Raw genomic sequence first — 19,704 nt, 5'->3', positions numbered from 1 at the left:
ATGTTCTGATATCTTCTTCAGTTTCTTTCTTCAGGGATTTAAAGTTCTTGTCATACAGGTCCTTCACTTGTTTAGTTAACAGTTACCCCAAGGTATTTTATATCATTTGTGGCTGTTTTAAAGGGTAATGTATCTCTGATTTCTTTCTCAGCCCGTTTATCATTTGCATACAGGAGGACTACTGATTTTTTTTTTTTTTTGAGTTTATCTTGTATCCTGCCACTTTACTGAAGGTGTTTGTAAGCTGTATGAGTTCCTTGGTCGAATTTTGGGGGTCACTCATGTATACTATCATGTCATCTGCAAATAGTGAAAGCTTGACTTCTTCCTTTCCAATTTGTATCCCCTTGATTTCCTTATGTTGTCTTATTGCCCTGGCTAGAACTTCAAGTACTATATTGAATAAGTATGGGGAGAGCAGACAGCCTTGTCTTGTTCCTGATTTTAGTGGAATCGCTTTGAGTTTCTCTTCATTTACTTTGATGTTGGCTGTTGGCTTGCTGTAAATTGCCTTTATTATGTTTAGGTATGTTCCCTGTATTCCTGATCTCTCCAGGACCTTTATCATGAAGGGGTGTTGGATTTTGTCAAAGCCTTTTCAGTATCTGGTGAGATGATCATGTGTTTTTTTCCCTTCAGTTTGTTTATATGGTGTATTACATTGACAGACTTTCATATGTTGAACCACCCTTGCATCCCTGGAATGAAGCCTATGGGGCCATTTTCATGCAAACCATCACAGTGATCATTTTTTGTGATGGAAGGTTGGAAGGTTAGGTGGTTCTTATCACAACGGTAGAAGTGGATTATCATGATTGAAGGTGTGGCTTGGGTAGAGGCCCCCAAAACAGGCAGGATTCAGAAAGGGATCCCTGCGTAACCTGAAGGAAGAAGAGTGATGAGACCGTAAGTCTGGCAACAGCTGTGGGGAAGGAGCGAGGGGCAGATCTCAGAGAGTCTGAAAGTTCCAGATGGAGTATAATCTGGAGGTAGCTTAGGTAGCTCAGGAATCGGAGGAGAGGACAGCCTTCCCGGGTGTCTGGCCTGTGTGTGTTGTTGAAGGAGAAGGAAGGGTGAAGTCCAGGCTTGCACATTCCTTGCTAAAGGTCTGCAAATTGACTTAGGCTCCTCTGGACTCAGGAGATTCAATTTTGGTCCCTTGAAGTTGCCATAGTAACACGAGAAGGGGCTAAGCTGACCATAGGGTAAGAGGGCGATGATACTTTGTGTCTCTAACCCCAACCCTCAAGTCCCAGTTAGTATTTGTGATTGTGATGAACAGTTAGTCGGCTGAGAAAGCAGCCCACCCCCCAAATGTTTGAGATGCAATGTTTTCCGCAGTTGTTATGATTTACTTTACATTTATGTGTATGCATGTGTGTATGATGTACGTTTGTGTAAGGGTATGTGGGCAGAAGAGGGTGTCAGATGCCCTGAAGCTGGAGCCTCCGGCAGCTGTGAGCTACCCAACAACGCAGATACTAGGACTCCAACTCAAGTTCTCCACAAGTGCAGCAAGCACTCTGAACTGCTGAACCACCTCTCTAGCTGCCTCCCTTAGTTTTTCAACATTTGTTTAATCTCTGGAAGACTTTGAATTCAATATAGAAGCAAACTCAGGGAATCAATGGTGTTTTTGTTTGTGCAGTTTTGGTGCTTTTGAGTATTTGTGATACTTAAGACAATTGAGCCTAGTAGAATAGACAAGCAGGCTGTTCCCAAGATATATTTTACATTAAATATTAATTTAAGCCTGAGACTATAAGTCCACATGTAAAATATCTTGCTAGGTTTAAAAATAGGATTAGAAGTTTAAAAAGAACAAATATGTTTATATACTTAATGTCTTTTTTTTTTTACTTAATGTCTTAATATTAAAAATTATTTTTATGTGTATGCATGTTTATGTGCTGCATATATATTTGTGTGCCACATGCATGCCTCAAAAGCAATCATCAGATCTCCTGGAACTAGAGTTACAGACAATTATTAACTTCCATGTGGGCGCTGGGAATTGGATCCAGGTCCTCTGGAAGAGCATCCAGTGCCCTTAACCGCTGAGCCATCTCTCCAGTCCTGCTTAACATCTGTGTACAAAAATAACTTTGATGTAATGGTATTTGCTCTGTCCATGACCTTGGGCTATAGGGCCGGAAGGAGGCAGTACTTCCTGCTGTTGTGACCTCTTATAAGGAGAGGGAGAAGGATCAGGACACACTTCTCCCTGCTGCCTGCTTCCTGGTGTGACTGCTCTGCCAGGTGGGTTTGCTTCCAGTCCGATCAGAGGACAACTTCAGCTGTCTACTCTGTTCTGTGTTCCTGAGTGTATTCCCTTAATTTATATCTTAATAAATCCCTATTACCCATTAAGTAGACTCACGTGGCTTGATCTTAATACTTTGATTTTTAGGAGTTTTTTTTCTTTTTCTTTTCTTCTTTTTTCTAATCAATAGTTAAACCAAAGGGCTTTGTACATGCTAGGTAAGTGTCCTATTACCAAGCTTCTGTCTTCTTTTCCCCTTTCTGAGACAATCTTAAATGTAGTCCAGGCTGGTCTCAACATCACCATTTTCCTGCCTCAGCCTCCTGGATGCTGGGTGAGAGTGTGCCCTAACACCCAGCTGAAAATTAACTTTTAAATGAACAGATAAAATTTGCATATATTTAATTATGTGATAGTAAGGTTTTCTGTGTTTTTTAGATAAGTTAAACACTCAAAAAGGAAATAAACCATATAGACAGTTCAGAATGTAAGGTTATATACTAATTTGATCAAGACTTCCTTTCAAGTGATGTTAAATTCGTTCATTTTGAGAATAGGGTAAGATTTGTAAATTTACTAAAATCTCAAGAAAACCCTAGAGTTTTCTTTCTTTTTTTTTTTTTAACTTTGATACATCACTGACTTTTAAAAATTTCTGAATAATTTCTGTTCACAAAACCATCCAAAGATGTTTTAAAAAAAAATCCACATTGATGGGACGTATGCCAAAATTAAAGAGAATATGATTCAATATTTCCAGAATAATGCCTATGCTATATTTTAATAGTGTGTACCCAAATATACACGTTATACGTCACAATGGTGATCTAGTCTCAGTATTGATGTGTCTATTTATGTGGGTGTATTCCTTCTTCCTTGCATCAGAGCAGCAGCTGCAGGCAAGCCCCACACACCGAGGCTTGGGCAGGCTTGTCTGAAAGCTGTTTTCCATAGCTTAGATGCTCAGTAATCCAAGGAGAGAACAAAGGCTTTTGCTCTGTGAAGCCTAATTGCCTGTTGAATAAATAAACAAACAGACGAAGCACTGTAAGCATTAAATGACGGTAAATATTGACCCTGACACCATATGCTTGCTTGGTGCCAGGGGAAGTGAGCTGGCAGGTTTCATCAGGAGCCATCGGCCCAGCATGCAGCGGTTCTATCATCACACAAGAGCCGTCTGGGAAGAAATGGCGGTAAGGTCTCTGCTTGTGCCTTAATCTTCCCAGACCCCTAAAGTCTCCCAGCAAAGGCAGCCCATAAAAATCAAAGTCCCAGGAAAGGAGGAATAGGCTGCGTACTGAGTGTCTAGTGAGCGATAGTCTCATGGGAGCCTTTCTGAAGTCAGGCTGCCGACAGCAAGCATGTCTTCATTCTGTACCTCACTGGTCCCTGAGGAGGAAGAAAGGACTCTGTTGAGTGTGGAGGTCACTTTGGTATGTCCTGGTGGAAGAACCCACTACCCATTCACCTGCCTCTTGATGGGGGAAGTCCTGTCACCTCTTTGAGCCTCAGTTTACCAGTCCTCACTGAAGGGTCAATATTAACATCACAATGCTGATACAGGACTGGCCTTTGTCACGGATTTTACAAGTTCAAGCACAGTTAAGCACAGTGGCTTCTGGGTACCACGGAGTCACTCTTTTCTTATCGTCCCGCTCCTGTTTCTCACATCCATTGTAGTAATCAAAGACAGGACAGACAGGAGAGCTAGCCACATGTGAAATCTGTGGGGGGTTTGTCCTTCCACCTCCTGGTTCAAGTGCCCAGTGCTGCATCCAGACACTCTTAACCCTCTCACTGTGACTTAAAAGAGGAACTGTTAAGCCGGGCGGTGGTGGCGCACGCCTTTAATCCCAGCACTCCGGAGGCAGAGGCAGGCGGATCTCTGTGAGTTCGAGGCCAGCCTGGGCTACCAAGTGAGTCCCAGGAAAGGCGCAAAGCTACACAGAGAAACCCTGTCTCAAAAAACCAAAAAAAAAAAGAGGAACTGTATCAGTTACTTTTCTGTTGCTATGATAAAACACCTTGACCCAGGCAACTCACAGAAGGAAGAGCTTACTGTGGCTCACGGTTCCAGAGGGATAAGAGCCCATCATGGAGAGGAGGTAAGGTGGTGTGGGGCAGGCATGGAGGCAGGAGCAGCATGCTAAGAGATCAGGTCCTCAGTGGAGGCACAAAGCAGAGAGAGTGAATGGGAAGTAGCGTGAGACCCTGAACTCTCAAAGACCACCTCACTGGAGTCACCTCCAGTGACCTACTTCTAGCAAGGTCACAGCTCCTAAACTTCCCCAGACAGTGGCATCAACTGGAAATGAGTGTGCAAATGCCTGAGTCTATGGACAATATTTTTCATTTAAACACCATACAAATCTAAGGAAACGGAGGAAGACCGGCGCAATCCTTGTAGCAGTTCATGATACTGAAGATTTATTTCATTGTATTATTAGCACTACATTATCACTTTTCAGTTGCTTTATTTGATACTTAGAGTGGTTTCACATTTCCTTAATAATTGCTCATTTCTGCATTCGTTTTTATGAACATGCCTAAAAATATTGAATATATTAAAAAAACAAGTTTTAGTTACTACTTCTAAATACATATGCATAAAATGTCATGAGAAGATTAAAAAAACAGGCACAAGATTTCAAAGACATTGCTTATTGTCACAGTCACTTTTCTGTTACTGTGAAGAGACACTATAACCAAGGCAACTTATAAAATAAAGAGTTTGTTAGGGACTTGCTTACAGTTTCATATGATTAGAATCCATGACCATCATGGCAGGGAGCATGGCAGCAGGCAGGTATGGCGCTGGAGCAGTAGCCGAGAGCTAACATGTTGAGACAACAACCATAAGGCGGAGAGACAATGGTGCGAGCTTTTGAAACCTCAAAGCCCATCCCCACTGACACACCTTCTCCAACAAAGCCACACCTCCTAATCCTTCCCAGACAGTTCCACCAACTGGAGACCAACCATTCAAACATGAGCCTAGGGGGCCCATCTTCATTCAAACCACCACACTGTGGTGTCTTTATATGAATTGCTTTAAAAGATAATTTATTGATGTGTAATTCATGTAACATAAGATTAGCCATTGTACATGGAATGACTGAATGGTGTGTAGTTCACTATATAGCAGTCGCCCTGTCTATCTAGCATCTAAAGAGTTCAATACTCCAATACTGAAACACTTTATTTTTATTTTTTTGGTTACTGTCTCACCAACTTCTGCTGGTCATTTCTGTGCATTTTGTCTCCTTGGATTGATCTACTGGGGATAGTTCACATAAGCAGGATCATACAATACGTGAAACCAAAACCCTAAACCCAAAACAATCCTTTAAAATAAATGTACGTAAAGCATATTAAAATGAGTGTATTTATACTTACCAATGAGCAATAATTTCAATACATGAAATCAAAGTTAAATTTAATTTGATAAAATTACACTATTAAATTTATTGTGATTTTAAAATTGGAATATATTAGTATATTAAACATTAAACAAAGTAGGAAATCTTGCTTTAACTTAAGTCTGTGTTTAGTACAGCTATGTTATCCAGGTTGGCCTTGAACTCATAACTCAGTCTCCCTAGTAGCTGGACCATAAGAGCGTACCACCATGCCCAGTTCTCTTATATTTTTAAAAAGCAGTAATTATAGTTTTGGACCTGTCTTAAGCACTGTGGTGTGTTTAGCAGAGTTCCTTTTCTCTAACCATTTGATAGTAGTAGCACATCTCTAGCTGTGACTATTCAAATTTCCTTCAGACATATGTACTCTGGGGTGAGGGTGAGATAGAGGTGGGATTTACTGCTTTAATTAAAACAGCAGAAATGCCAGGCCGTTATACTGACTCAGCCATTATCTCTCAGTTACTTCTTTGTCTTTTATTTCGCTGAAAGACTCCATCTTAGATAAAAATCTGCCACAGTTTCTTTCCAACGGTGTCCTAGCTTTGTGGAGGTTAGAGAGACAGCATAATAAAAATACCAATGCCCAGGACTACGCCTCAGTGTCAGGTAAAGGCAGATGGGCCCCTTCTTCACTCTACCTGCCCCTCTCTCTGCATTCAGTCAAGGACCAGATCTTCCTGGCTGCACCATCTATCAACTACCATCACGGATGGCGGCACTCTAGCTACTGCCAATCACACCTTAGTGAAGAAATGTAGTGGAGAGGCTTGGGACCCTGTGCCTTCTCCATGCTGCTGCTTAATGGCTGAACCCAGGAAGCATGCGTGGTGGGACATCACTAGCCCTCTGCCCATATGCTTTGTTCATCTTTGTAGACCATCTTGTTCTGCACTGAAGAATAGCGTTAGCCTAGAGCACCTGCCCAAATCCCCAGTTTATCTGGATATGCCACCAAAACATCTTATGCACAGGAAACAGAGAGTCATGGAGTCAATTTCTCTTAGGAGTAAGGCCAGTAAAATTGATTTGAGAAGACAATACAGAAATTTGGGGTAGTAGAAGCAGAGGGAGATGGCCCAGTCGGTTAAACCGTGCAAGCGTGAGGACCTGAGTTCAATCCCCAGAACCCACATGAAAAGCCAAAGTAGGATGTGTGCTTGTAATCCGGATGCTGTGTCAGGGGTGACGTAGGGATCCATGGGGCTTTCTGGCCAGTCAGCCTTGTCTAATTAGCAAGCCTCCACATCCCTGTGAGAGATTCTGTCTGAAAAGAACAAGGTGAATGGCTCCTGAGAAATGAACCTGAGGTTTACCCCTGGCCTCTGTACCCTTACACACACCCACATGTGACCCCATACATGCTCATGCTAAACACACACACACACACACACACACACACACACACACACACACACACACAAAGTATCATGAGGAGGTCTCCTTCTACAGCTGATGTTGGTTGCCATTCCTCAGTCGTGGCGAGTGTAGGTATGCATTCATGGGAAAGAATGTCCTTGAACTTTCCCAACAGGTTGCAAGGGTTGTTTCACATTGGAGTCATGCCCCAAAACTTTCGGTGGCTTGCTGTCACCACATGTTTATATTGGAAGTGTTGAGATCATTGCTTAGGTCCCAGTACAACTCAGTTTCAGGTTAGATTGTAGACTTGGGTTTACTAGAGACATTCTGACTTTCACCACATAGGCTGGGTGGATGTGTCAAGGTTGGTCCCTGAAATGCACATTCTTCTGGGTATCCAGTGGTCAAGGATGGAAGAGAGTGGCCCTCAGAAGCTTGGCGTGTGTGTCTTTCTAGGTAATTTCTCGCAGCAGTGAATTTCCAGGGAGAGAAAAGGATATGGTCATGCAAAGACTCCCTGATGGTGCCTTTGTAGTGGCTTGGCTCCTAAAATGTTTCCAGGGTTGCCAAGGAGAGTATGGGTTGGAAGAGGGTTTAGCTAAGGTCTGTGGAAGGTTTTGTTTGGCAAAACACATTGTGAATTTATTCACAATGTTTAGGGATTGGGAAAGGGGAAATGAAGTTGACTATTTTCATTGAGTAGGCAAAACTTGTTTCCAAGGAGAAGCATATAGTTGCATACAACCAAGAAGTCCTTAAAAATTGTTTGTTAATTCAGTTTCTTGATCTCTTACATTATTGATCACTATGTATAAGTGTCAATTAGGATGATGTTTAGCCATCTGTAACAAAACAAAACATTTTTACTAAACCCCAAACAAATAATAGGGTTTAAATAAAGGTGAGAATTTCATTCTTCCTCATGTATGAGGAAGCTCAAGACAGGCTGTGAAGAAGTGTGTGGTACCTCATACTTGCAGGGTCCAACTTTCTTGCTTGTTCTCTGTGGGAGCTCACAAAGGCTTCCTAGTGAGAACTTACTCAGGGTCAGAGAATCTGAGCTTGCTTTACCCAGCAGGGCTGCATAAGGAGATGATTTGGCCGTGTGTGTGTGTGTGTGTGTGTGTGTGTGTGTGTGTGTGTGTGTGTGTACCAGGTGTCTGGAAGGGTCTACACTTTGCTATACAGTGTGCTTTGATCTTGCAAGGGGGAGGTCTTTTGCCTCTTTCCTTGGCATATTATAAAAAGCCCTTTTGAGTAAAGGATGAGGCTGGTGGGTATTGACCCAGGGCCCTCCCATAGCTATCCTGTGTCTCTGTCTTTCTTCTCATCATCTAGGTCTCTCTTTCTATCTGATATTTCCTCATTCCTCTCTCCTCCATCTAAGAACCCTTTGATAGGTGGGAGCAGGTCGGAGATGGTCTCCTATAGACTCCCACAGATGGTAACCTGAACATGGGGCTTAGGTACAGAGGACAGAAGAGGGGGCACCACGGGTTGAGGGGCCATGCCTGGTAATGAATTAAGTTGAGGTGGTCATATTCAATTCTTTGGGAGTAAAACTGTAAATATAAAGTAGAATAGTTCAAGCTAGGCTGCAACGAGTATCTCTCTGTGTCTCTGTTTCTCTCTCTATTAAAGAGAGTCATAAAAGTTTTGTTTGAAAAAGGTAGGCTTAGGTATATTAGGGTAGAATAGGCTTTAGGTATAGGGATTTTGTGAAGGCTTAGGTATATTAGATACCTAGGGTAGAGTAGATTTTCCCTAGTGCTGGACCTGGGATGCAGAAAGCAGTGTCCAGGACGGAGCAGCCACTGCGGACTTAGCGATCCGAGAACAAGAAGCTGCATTTGAGACTGCCAGCTTCAGGAAGCAGCAGCAGCAGCGCATACATGGTGGCCACAGCCAGGTGTTGGCAGCTGGGACCCTGGGGGCATCATCACAGGGGTGGCAGACACCAAGGCCAGCACAAGCATTGAGGGGCTCTACACGCTTTCTGCCACATGGCGGGGCCACAGCAAGGAGGGTGCAGTTAGCCAGGGTGCTGGTGAGAGCCCTGGAGAGACATGGCTTAAGGCTGCACTCAACCTTCTCAAACCAAGACGCCATGCCAAGAGAGAGGTGATCAGCAGGCAGCAGTGGCGGCTTGGAGTGCAGCAGAGATTTCAGACTCCAGCAGCCAGAGTCCCCGGTGGCCAGGGCCCAGCAGAGATGCTATGGGAGAGGCAACAGGGGTCAATAGCAGCAACCCTGCAGTGGCAAAGCTGCTGCCCTGGGTGGAGGAGCAACATTGGTGACTGGAGCAGGGCAGCTCAGAGGAGGACACCTGGCAAAGCAGGTAAGGGAGCCGAGGTGCAGAGGTCGCAACTGGCTGAGGCTGCGTTTCCTCTGGGACCCATGGTGCTGATTGAAAGCGGTGAGTGAAAGCCATAGCTCACAGCAATGGGGCCGGCATCCAGCTGTGAAGTGCAAGGCACAAGAGAACCCTCAGGGCCTCAGGACACCAGGATCCTGGGGGGACATGTTGGTTACAGGAGGCACAGACAGATCAGGACAGCTGAACAGAGCCAGCAGCAAAAGCTGTGCAGTTTGTTTGCTGGTGGTCCATGCTGACTGTAGGATGAGGTCTTCCCCAGCCAGCTAGCAGTTTTTTGCCGTAGAGCAAATGGCCTAGGGGAAGGTTAACTGAAAGTGCCTCTGTAGCTGAGAGTGAGGCTTCAGAAACACTGGTTTGAACTGGGTTGCAGGCAAGGGGCACTGCAAAATATTTTGGTAATGGGACTGCTCATATTTGGAGCTGTTTGCTTATGACTTGGAAGCTATACAAAGACTTCAGGGCAGTTGATGAGCCAGGCCCTGATCTTGGGCTGTCTATGGAACATTAAGACTTGTATCAGAAAGCTTTCAGTGGAACTTTAAGACTGGTAACAGAAAATTTTCAGTGGAATATTAAGACCGGTGTCAGAACTGACTTTTTGAACTTTTCAGGCTTAAAAAAATGGGATGGACAGGAGTGGTTAGATTTCATGTATATACATTATTAACTGTGATGACTTATGAACTGTTTTGTGGAACTGTTTTGTGTATGCATATATGTTTTATTAACTGTGGTAACTCACAAACTGTGTGTATAAAAATTGAACTGTATAAAAATTGAACTGCAGTGGTGGCCATCACTGCTACTGTTTCTGGGATTACCATATCATATTTGGTTACTACAGCTAGCACAGTGGAGGCCCTGGCAGCAAAAGTAGCTACCACAGTTAGTTAATCCTCATTCTATTGGGCATGATAAATTTAATTCAATAGTTATATACATTTCGATTGGCTTTGAAAATTATAAATTTATAAACTCAAGTTCCATTTGCTTTTGGGATACCATCTTACAAGGACTCCAATTTGGCAGTAAGGCTCGATAAGGAAGGGAATGGCTCAGTTGCCTTTAGCCTACTGGCTATGGGTGGGATAGGATCTCTGTTGGTCTTTTCTGTGTCGAACACACAGATTGCAAGCCCAGTGCCACTTTGAGATCATTGGCAGCAGTTAACTCTACAGCTCACACATGATTGAGCCTGTATGATAATGAGTATTCAGAGAGGGGAATGCCTGGGGGGTGCTCACCAACCTAAGACAGAGCGCCTGTGTGGCCTGGACAGGCGTCTCCATGACGGGTAAGGTAACCGCTGACGTCCCACGCAACCTAAGTCAGAAGCTCATTTTTTTTTTTTTTTTAGTAAAAGGAGAACCTGAGGTCCCTGGCCCCTGTTTTGGGTAACTGTTGCCTTGCTTGCTGACCTTGACCTTGATATCTTCCTTATGCTAATTCTCTGCCTGGTTCCACCCTCCTGAATGCTTAAGGGAAGTTCCTTGTCTGTGTATCCTGCATAATGGGCGTTAATAGCTTAGATGCAAGACTGTAAAACATCTGTAGCAAACTTCTGCCCTCTGGGGTTCTTCCATTATGCTGTAAGCCTGTATTTAAGACCTCTTCCCTCCTTCAATAAACAGGATTCCGCATTAAAAAAAATTGAACTGTTTTGTATAGAAATGGAACTGTTTATGTAGAAATGGAGAAATTTGTTTTTTTCTACCCAGGTTCAAGATGCAGCTTAAAAATTATAAAGAAAAGGGGGAGTTAATATTCCTCAGTCCCTTTATTTTTTTTAAAAAAAATATTTCTTGTTCTTTGAATGGATAATGTTAACTTGTATTAATATACCCTATGTTTTGATAGCAAGAAATGCAAAAAGTTCTATTAAGAGATTGCTTTTGGATGTTTGCTAAAGTTTGTAAAGTGTAAGTTGTTCTATTGAGAGTTTACTTTTGGATGTAAGTTTGTAAGAATTGTAGTTTTGTATAGTAATATTCATACTAGAATTATGTTAACCTGTTAATGTTGATGAATCATGGTATGGTGATGCTAAGGAGTTCTTAGATTTGATGTGGTTGCATTAGGAATTACTGATTTATTTGATTTATTGATTTAAAAAAGGGCTTTGTACAGCTAAGACAAAATGTATTCATCATAGATGCATTCAAAAAGGCCATTCTATCTTTATCATCCTCTACCCCTTTACTAGGAGGCCTAGCAGCCACAAGGAGCAGGAGTATTGCTATAATTATACCACCTAGTTGGAATAATCTCTTAGTGGAAAAGTGGCTTCAGCTGTATAGAGTTAAGCTCTGCACCTCTCCCCAACTAGAGGCTGGTATTTAGAGACGGGTAAGTCCTTTTTGCTAGCTGTCAACCTAAGACAGAGTACACTTGGCAGAAAGTGTATCTCAAAGATGGGTAAGGCTATCTAGTGAAGAAGGTGACAAGACAGGCACAGTCCATCTGAGGGGTCTGAGAAGCCCTTTATGTTATTAAGAAGGGGGACCTGTGGGAGCCCACAGAGGCTTCCTAGTGAGACCTTACTCAGGGTCAGAGAATCTGAGCTTGCTTTACCGAGCAGGGCTACATAATAGGATGGTTTGGCCATGGGCGTGTTTACCAGGTGTTTGGAAGGGTCTACACTTGGCTGTGCAGTGTGCTTTGATCTTGCAAGGGGGAAGACTTCTGCCTCTCCCTTTGGCATATTATCAAAAACCCTTTTGAATAAAAGATGAAACTGTTGAGTATTGACCCAGGTCCTCTCGAAGCCATCCTGTGTTTCTTTCTTCTCATCATCTAGGTCTCTCTTTCTATCTGATATTTCCTTATCCCTCTCTCCTCCACCTAAAAACCCTTCGATAGGTGGGAGAAGGTCAGAGCTGGTCTCCCACAGACTCCCACAGTTCCCTTCACTGTCTGAAGGCTGTTTGTACTTCAATAAAAAGCTAAATGTTAGGACCAAGTTACCTCTATGCCCTCCAAATATTACAGGCTATTGTCATGCTCTTAGTTAACCTCCAAAAGTTGATAGTAAGACCCTATTGCTGAAGACATCACATGCTTGAGTCATAGAATGTGGAAAAATCAAGGTGGTACTGACCTGGAAGCATCAACCATACTGGCTAGCTTTTGTAGTGCCAGAAGGTGCTATGCATGATCTCAGAAAAGTAATCATTAATCTTATCCAGCTGGGAACCTTGTGGGCTACAATAACAAACTGCCTGGCCAGATATGTCCACTGGTATCATAGTGGCACAATTGCCACTTTCTAGTTGGCTTTAAAGACTGCTCTACAAGTGGGAACCCATCCCTGGCACAGTTACTGGTACCAAGAACCTGTGGCCAGACAAATCTTAGGTCCTAGGAAAGAACCTACTGCTATAACTGTTTTGATGAGGCATTTCATTAAACTGACTCCCAATGATGTCTCCTTGTAGCCACACATCAGTGCATCTCTCAGACTGCATCAGAGAAGTGCCTTTTTGCAGTAGACAGTGAGTAACAGCGACCTATAACTGGTCATAGTGAAGAGGATAAATGACTACAGAGTGCCAATCCCTAAATGGGACATTGAATCACTCTTCTTGCCTTCCAAGGCTCAAGGATCATGGCGGGAGAGGAGCTGGGGAGAAGGTAAGAGCCAGAGGCAGTGGATGACGACAAAGGATCATGTACCACGTACAACAGGGCAGCAGCATATACGAACGCACAGCAGTTGGGATAACATGCACAAGACTCAAGTTCAAGACTCAAACTCAAGTTCAAGCCAGACAAAATCCCAGTGGAGAGTCGGGAGGTGGGCATGAAGTCCCTCGTATGCCTGAGGGTCTATTGGTAATTGCCAGATGCTGGGAGAGTGAGAGTTAGTCAAGGGTCTGGTTCCTGGTAGGAATAACGTGCTCCGGTGAATGGCTACATGCCTAAGAGCATATAGGCAGCACTGATGGGACTCAATGGACTTTAAAAAATGAGGACACAGAGTTGGTTGCATATAGCATGGGGGGTGGGTGGATCTGCAAGGAGACCAGGGGATAAAGATGTGCGAAAATCCTCAAAGAATTAATAAAAAAAAAACTTTTATAAGTTGTAGGAATCTACTCTATGCCACATACTATCTTAGGAGCTACAGACAAGCTGAGTGGGGTAGAACTGCCTCTACCCTCGGGAAGCTCACAGGAAGGGAGAACACACATAGACTATACTCAGTAACTCACAATCCTACCGTTAGGAAACAGTGTTCTGCCTGCAGGCCAGAAGAGGGCGCCAGATCTCATTACAGATGGTTGCGAGCTGTCATGTGGGTGCCGGGGATTGAACTCAGGACCTCTGGAAGAACAGCCAGTGCTGTTAACCTCTGAGCCATCTCTCCAGCCCTGGAAACAGTGTACTTAAAAAAAAAAATTGTCATGTGGTATTTTTCTAGGGCCCTGGTCACACTTTATGACTGTTCCTTTTAAAGTAAGATTAACACTTGCTATGAACTGTCACTCTACGAGACTGTAAGGACCATGAGGGCAGAAAATAGTCTCTCGTTGCTGCACCTTGCACACAGAGAATGGCCAATGAGACCTGACTGAGTAGTCAGATAAAAGGAAATTTGAGCAAAAGGAAAGTCTAAGTAGCAGTTATAAGATGTATAATTCATATAATGTGGAGCCTTGGTATTTGAGAAAGATATAGGGCACAGGGTGGCTATTTTCCAAGAACATGTGGTATTTATTTTGGACTATGATTTATCAAATGACCTTGTGTACTTAAATTACAATCTGGGCACTTGACATTTGCTGTTTGTCTGTACCTGCTTTTCATGCTTTAGCTTCCTCGTTATTCCTTCTGGTTCATATTTGAGGGCCTGTGTGGACCCAGATATGCTAATTTCATAATGCTCAGGAGGCATGGTTTAATCTAGGGTAAGCTGGTTAGTACAATCTGCCTCAGGGATTACTTCAGGGTTGGGCATCACCACCACCACCACCACCACCACCACCACCATCATCATCATGGTTGCCGTCATCATCATCATCGTCATTATTATCATTATTGTCATCATTATCGTCGTTGACATCATCATCAACATGTTCATCAGCACTTTCATAGCATTTGCTAATTTAATAGGTTCTGAACATCACATGAATCCTTCTAGTCCTGTGATAATACCACGAGTTAGACACCATCATGGTCCCTTCTGGGCTGCTCTGTGTGTGAACTGGCATGGTCTCTGAACTCAGGCAGCTTGGCTCTAGAATCAACGCTCCTGATGACTTCACTGAGGTGCTTGTGACTAAAACATGCCAATAAGAATAAATCTTGGGCCGGGTGGTGGTGGCACACGCCTTTAATCCCAGCACTCGGGAGGCAGAGGCAGGCAGATCTCTGTGAGTTCCAGGCCAGCCTGGTCTACAGAGTGAGTTCCAGGAAAGGCACAAAGCTACACAGAGAAACCCTGTCTGGAAAAAACAAAAAAAAAACCAAATAAATAAATAAATAAATAAACAAACAAACAAACCTTGGACCTTGAGTAAGAAGGGATGGCTCACTTCGTTGTGTGTGGTGTGGTGAGCAAATGTGAGTCCTAGATTGGCTCCAGCATCTGTTTGCTCCAGGGAGGCCAGGCGGAATTCAAGGCCAGTATGTGGAGGTTGTAGAGGGAAAGGACTCAGAGACCTGGAATCAGTGCCTTGATGATACTGTGAACTTTACTGTCAGTGAGGCAATAAATTCTTTATTCCAAACTATGGAAAGACATCTTGACACCATTGACTTATTTTTAAAAATTATAGATAAGTACCTTTCTTATATATATCTGCTATGTGAAAATTTTATTTCAGTATCCTTTGCTTATTTTAATTGCATGAATTTTGAGATGTTAACATAACATTAACTAAGGTACCCAATTAAGTAAAGAACAGTGTAAACATGATCCTGTATAACACCATGTTTTTTCATTTATCCAGATAACACATTTTCCCAACATTTTAACATTTTCAAATTTAGGGTATATCCCATAATTGATGTCTTTAATTAACTGAAAGTGTTTTTCTCTTTCTTCGTGGTAAATGAAAGAACAGTAAGTAAACGATCGATGGGATCTAGATGTTTCTTTGCTAGCTGATATACTGGGCTGTTTCTTCCTGGGGTCATTGCCTTTAAAGAATAGTAATGTAGAAAATCATGGAGTTCAGCATGTTGAACATACTCTAGAGTAACCGTAACACATATCCCAAGGCTCTTACCTGATAGATGGACAGGCTGAGGTACCAAGAGATAATGGGACATCTTCAAGGTCATCTAACCTCACTCAAAATAAAAACAGTGACGAGATAACCAAAAAGGTTTATTTTTCTATTGTTTTCTCCAAGGTTTTACAGAAGGACTAACACTCACATGACTCAACTGTCATTATACTGATGTACACTATTCAGGGAGAAACCCAGAACGTATTAACTAGGTAAAACAGTCAATACATTATAACCTAGGTTAGGACTTAGAAAAAGGTTCCCATTCTAATGACGTCCAGCTTCCTTAAGGAATAGTTTGACAGAGTTCATGTTTTAGTATAAGAATCCATTTTTTTTTTTTTTGGTTTAAAAATGGTCAATGGGCATTGCAAAAACTTTAAATTTCCTTTTAAAAACAAGAGAGGGTAGTGCCTGGGTCTGCAGATGCCAGGATCAAAATCTGATATTTTCTTTTCTCTCTTTCATTTACTATTGCAACCAATAAAGCATGTTTGTATCATAAAAACATAAAAAAAAAAATGGGTTCAACGAAATGGCTCAGTGGGCAAAGGTGCTTGCAGTTAAGCCCGAGGAGCCGAGTTTGAGTCCTGGAATCCACACTGTGCAAGGAGAGAACCAACTCCCAAAAGTGTCCTCTGACTTCCATATGTGCCCTGTTTGCACAACACAATAAATAAAAAAATTTAAAATGTAAAGAAAGAAAACTCAAACCAAAACCAGACTCTTCCAATTTTGCATAGTTATGTGAGGTCCTCTTTTTTTTTTTTTTAAACCTTTGGTAATTTTCCATGTCAGTATGTTATACAGCTATTTGATTTTTGGTACACTATTATATGTATACACCGTGATCAACTTAACACTTTCCTATTATTGGACATTTAGATTGTTCAAAAAATTTAATATTATAAATATATAGTGAATATCTTTTCACATCTATCTGTGGTTATGCTTTGATTTAAATTCCTAGATGCTGAATGTCTGGATCAAAGTGCATGCATATTTAAAATATTATATTTATAACAAGCTGCATTTCAAAACTCTTAAGTCACTTTGTAGTTCTTCCAACAATCTACCCAAATACCATTTTACTATTCTTGTGTGTATGTGGGCTGTGTGTGTGTGTGTGTGTGTGTGTGTGTGCGTGTGTGTATGCACGTGTGTGGAGGCCAGAGGTTGATGTGGGTCATCTTCAATTGCTTCCCACCTTGTCTTTTGAGATAGTCTCTCACTGAACCTGGCATTCAGGCTAGATTGGCGGGCCAGAGAGTTCCAGGGATCTCCCAGGTTCTTCCCCCTTTGTGATATGGTTACATGCGATTATGATTGATAGGTTTTTATTTTTTATGTGGGTGCTAAGGATCTGAACTCAGGTCATATACTTGTGCAGCAGGCACTTCACTGACTTTCTCTCTTTTATCCCACGTTGACAATCTCTGGAATCTCTCTCAAACACGCAAAAGATAAGAATCTGTGGTTTAGAAAACTGAAAACAAACAAACAACAACCCAAAATCCCAAGATCCTAACAGGATAAGATTTCTCAAGTAGCCTGCGTTTGAGCGGTGAAGGGAGGGTAGGGTGTTTCAAACTTCTAAACCATTTACTCTAAGTACAAGTCATCTCAATGCATTAAACAACAAAGACTTTGCTTTAAAATTGCCTAGGAACTCTCAGTAACTCCGAAGAGCCTTGATTTGGAGAGCACAAGGAGGAAGAAACAGCTTTCATGGCAGGGCAATCTTGGGAAGTGAGTTTCCTTGCAAGGTAGGCAACAGCCTTGAGGCATTTCAATAAGTGCCATCTTGGACTTCAGTACTCGGAAGGGAGGAAAACTGGTTAATGGCATAGCCATGAATTGAGTCAGAGGGCAGGACAGCCTTAAAAGGTGAATGTGCCCGGGCACATTCTATATTAGAAAGAAAAATGAGTATGTTGTCCAAGTAGCCTAGGCAATAGCATTACAAAACCCAAGCAAGGATATTTCCTTTCCTTAAAAGCTATTCTTTCTGCTGGGACCAACTTGACAAGGTCTTCAATATTTTTCTTTGACAGGCATTGACTTGATGCATGAGGTAGATTAACAGAGAGGCTACCAGTGAAGAATGAATCATTCTCCAAATTATTTGTAGGTAATCAGCAACAACTTCTACTATTTTGGGGGAAGATAACCTCTAGTGGTTTGCAAAACGTCCTTGTATCATGGGTAGAATTTGCTGGAAATGGATATTCTCAAGGCTCCAGACCCACTTAAGAACTCTGGGGTTTAGGCCAGGAATCTGTGGGTTACCAAGTCTTCATGGTGATTTTGCCATCTTACCCACTCACATTTAAGTAATGAAATTATTTATGTGTTTATCATCAATATTTTCAAGTTTTTTTTTCCTTTTTCAAGTTATCATTACATTTTGGAAGTTTGGAAAATGTAAAGTTATAAAAAGGTGAGAGATGATTTGAGTCGTTTAAACACATCTCTCTAATGAGAATACAGTGCTTTAAAAAGAATTCTGGGGGCTGGAGAGATGGCTCAGCCATTAAGAGTTCTTTCTGCTTTTGTAGAGGACCAGAGTTAGTTCCCAGCACTCACACTGGACTGCTCAGAGTTGATGGTAACTCTAGCTCCAGGGGATCCAATACTCTCTTCTGGTGTCCACCACCACCACCACCACCACCACCCCAGTCGTGTCCCCCCCCCCCAACACCAGACCACCTAATAAGTAATTCTGTGCCTGGCATTTTGAAGTGCACTGCCAGGGTAAAGGATGTCTTTGTAAAGTGAAATATTTTCTCTCTGGATGAGGATTCTTGAACTGTTCATAAACCGCCCATGTATTTCTGCAGAATTTCATTTATTCTGAATTTGTGTGTCATCTGATTTATCTGCATCAGGTTTGTTGAGATAAAATAGGATCTTAACCAAAGAAAAATATTATACTTAAATTTTTTTCTGAAAAGAGATCAAAGGTTTGGTTAGAGAGCTTTAAATAGGACGTGTTGCTATGCTCTGCACACACTGAAAAAGATTTTTCTGATAAACATTTTCCATTGTATCTTGTTAATTTTTTTCAAGTTTTAAGAACCTGCCAAACTGTTATCCAATGTGACTGCATCTTCTTTTGTGCACAATGGCAGTGAGACTACAAAGTACTCCACACCGTCACTAAGACTCCAAAGGGCAGCTCTGCAGGTGAGCTTCCCCTTAGGTGTGAGCAGTGTCCTCTGGGGACTTGAAGTTGCATTCTCCACCAGTGGCTAATGGAGTTGAACTTCTTTCCATGGGTTTATCTGCCACTTGCTTATCTTCTTATTCATCCAGTCACTCTATATTTAAAAAGAAATGCATGCGCCAGCGGTGGTGGCGCACGACTTCAATCCCAGCACTCGGGAGGCAGAGCCAGGTGGATCTCTGTGAGTTCGAGGCCAGCCTGGTCTACGAAGTGAGTTCCAGGAAAGGTGCAAAGCTACACAGAGAAACCCTGTCTCGAAAATCAAAAAAAAAAAAAAAAAAAAAAAATGCACACAATGGCTCATATAAAGATACGTATTTTTGCCCTGGGCTAAACTGTGTTTCTTCCTTCCTTCCTTTTTTTTTTCACGTCAAGTGGGTAATGTGCCAACATCGTAACAAGGTTTAGTGGGTGGCACACAACACGCATTGGTGTGAATTCCCAATCATCACGCTTATGAAACAAAAAAGGATCTAAACTGTGTTTCTTACGTGTTTTGTGTGAAGTACTGACCCAATGACTGCATTTAGAGATGCAGTCGCCAAGGAAACAATTAAGGTTAAATGAGATCGTAAGCAATGGCCTGACACTGAGGGATTTGTGTCCTCAGAATAAAGCCCAAGGTGCTTGCTTCCATGAACACATACACACAAAGAGAGTGCACAGCAAGATGGAGGCTGCCTTAAGTCAAGAAGGGGCCTTATTAGAAACGGACCTTGCTGGCATAACGAACATAGGCTTCCAGGAAAAACGTCTACTGTGTAAGGGACTTAATCTATGATGTTGTTATGGCAGTCAGAGCTGACAAGACAAAGACAATC

General features: G+C 42.3%; 1 non-coding gene across 1 annotated transcript; it reads right to left on the bottom strand.

Annotated features, from left to right (window-relative positions):
* Positions 1-19,251: 19,251 nt before the first annotated feature.
* On the bottom strand, positions 19,252-19,356 carry LOC114689223. The gene has a single exon (XR_003733875.1). It is a non-coding gene; the product is annotated as a small nucleolar RNA U13 (small nucleolar RNA).
* Positions 19,357-19,704: the final 348 nt, after the last annotated feature.

Source organism: Peromyscus leucopus, unplaced genomic scaffold (assembly GCF_004664715.2).
Source record: "Peromyscus leucopus breed LL Stock unplaced genomic scaffold, UCI_PerLeu_2.1 scaffold_1580, whole genome shotgun sequence".
Taxonomy (NCBI): Eukaryota; Metazoa; Chordata; class Mammalia; order Rodentia; family Cricetidae; genus Peromyscus; species Peromyscus leucopus.
Note: the sequence above shows the minus strand (reverse complement) of the source record. Positions and strands in the feature narration are given on the sequence as shown.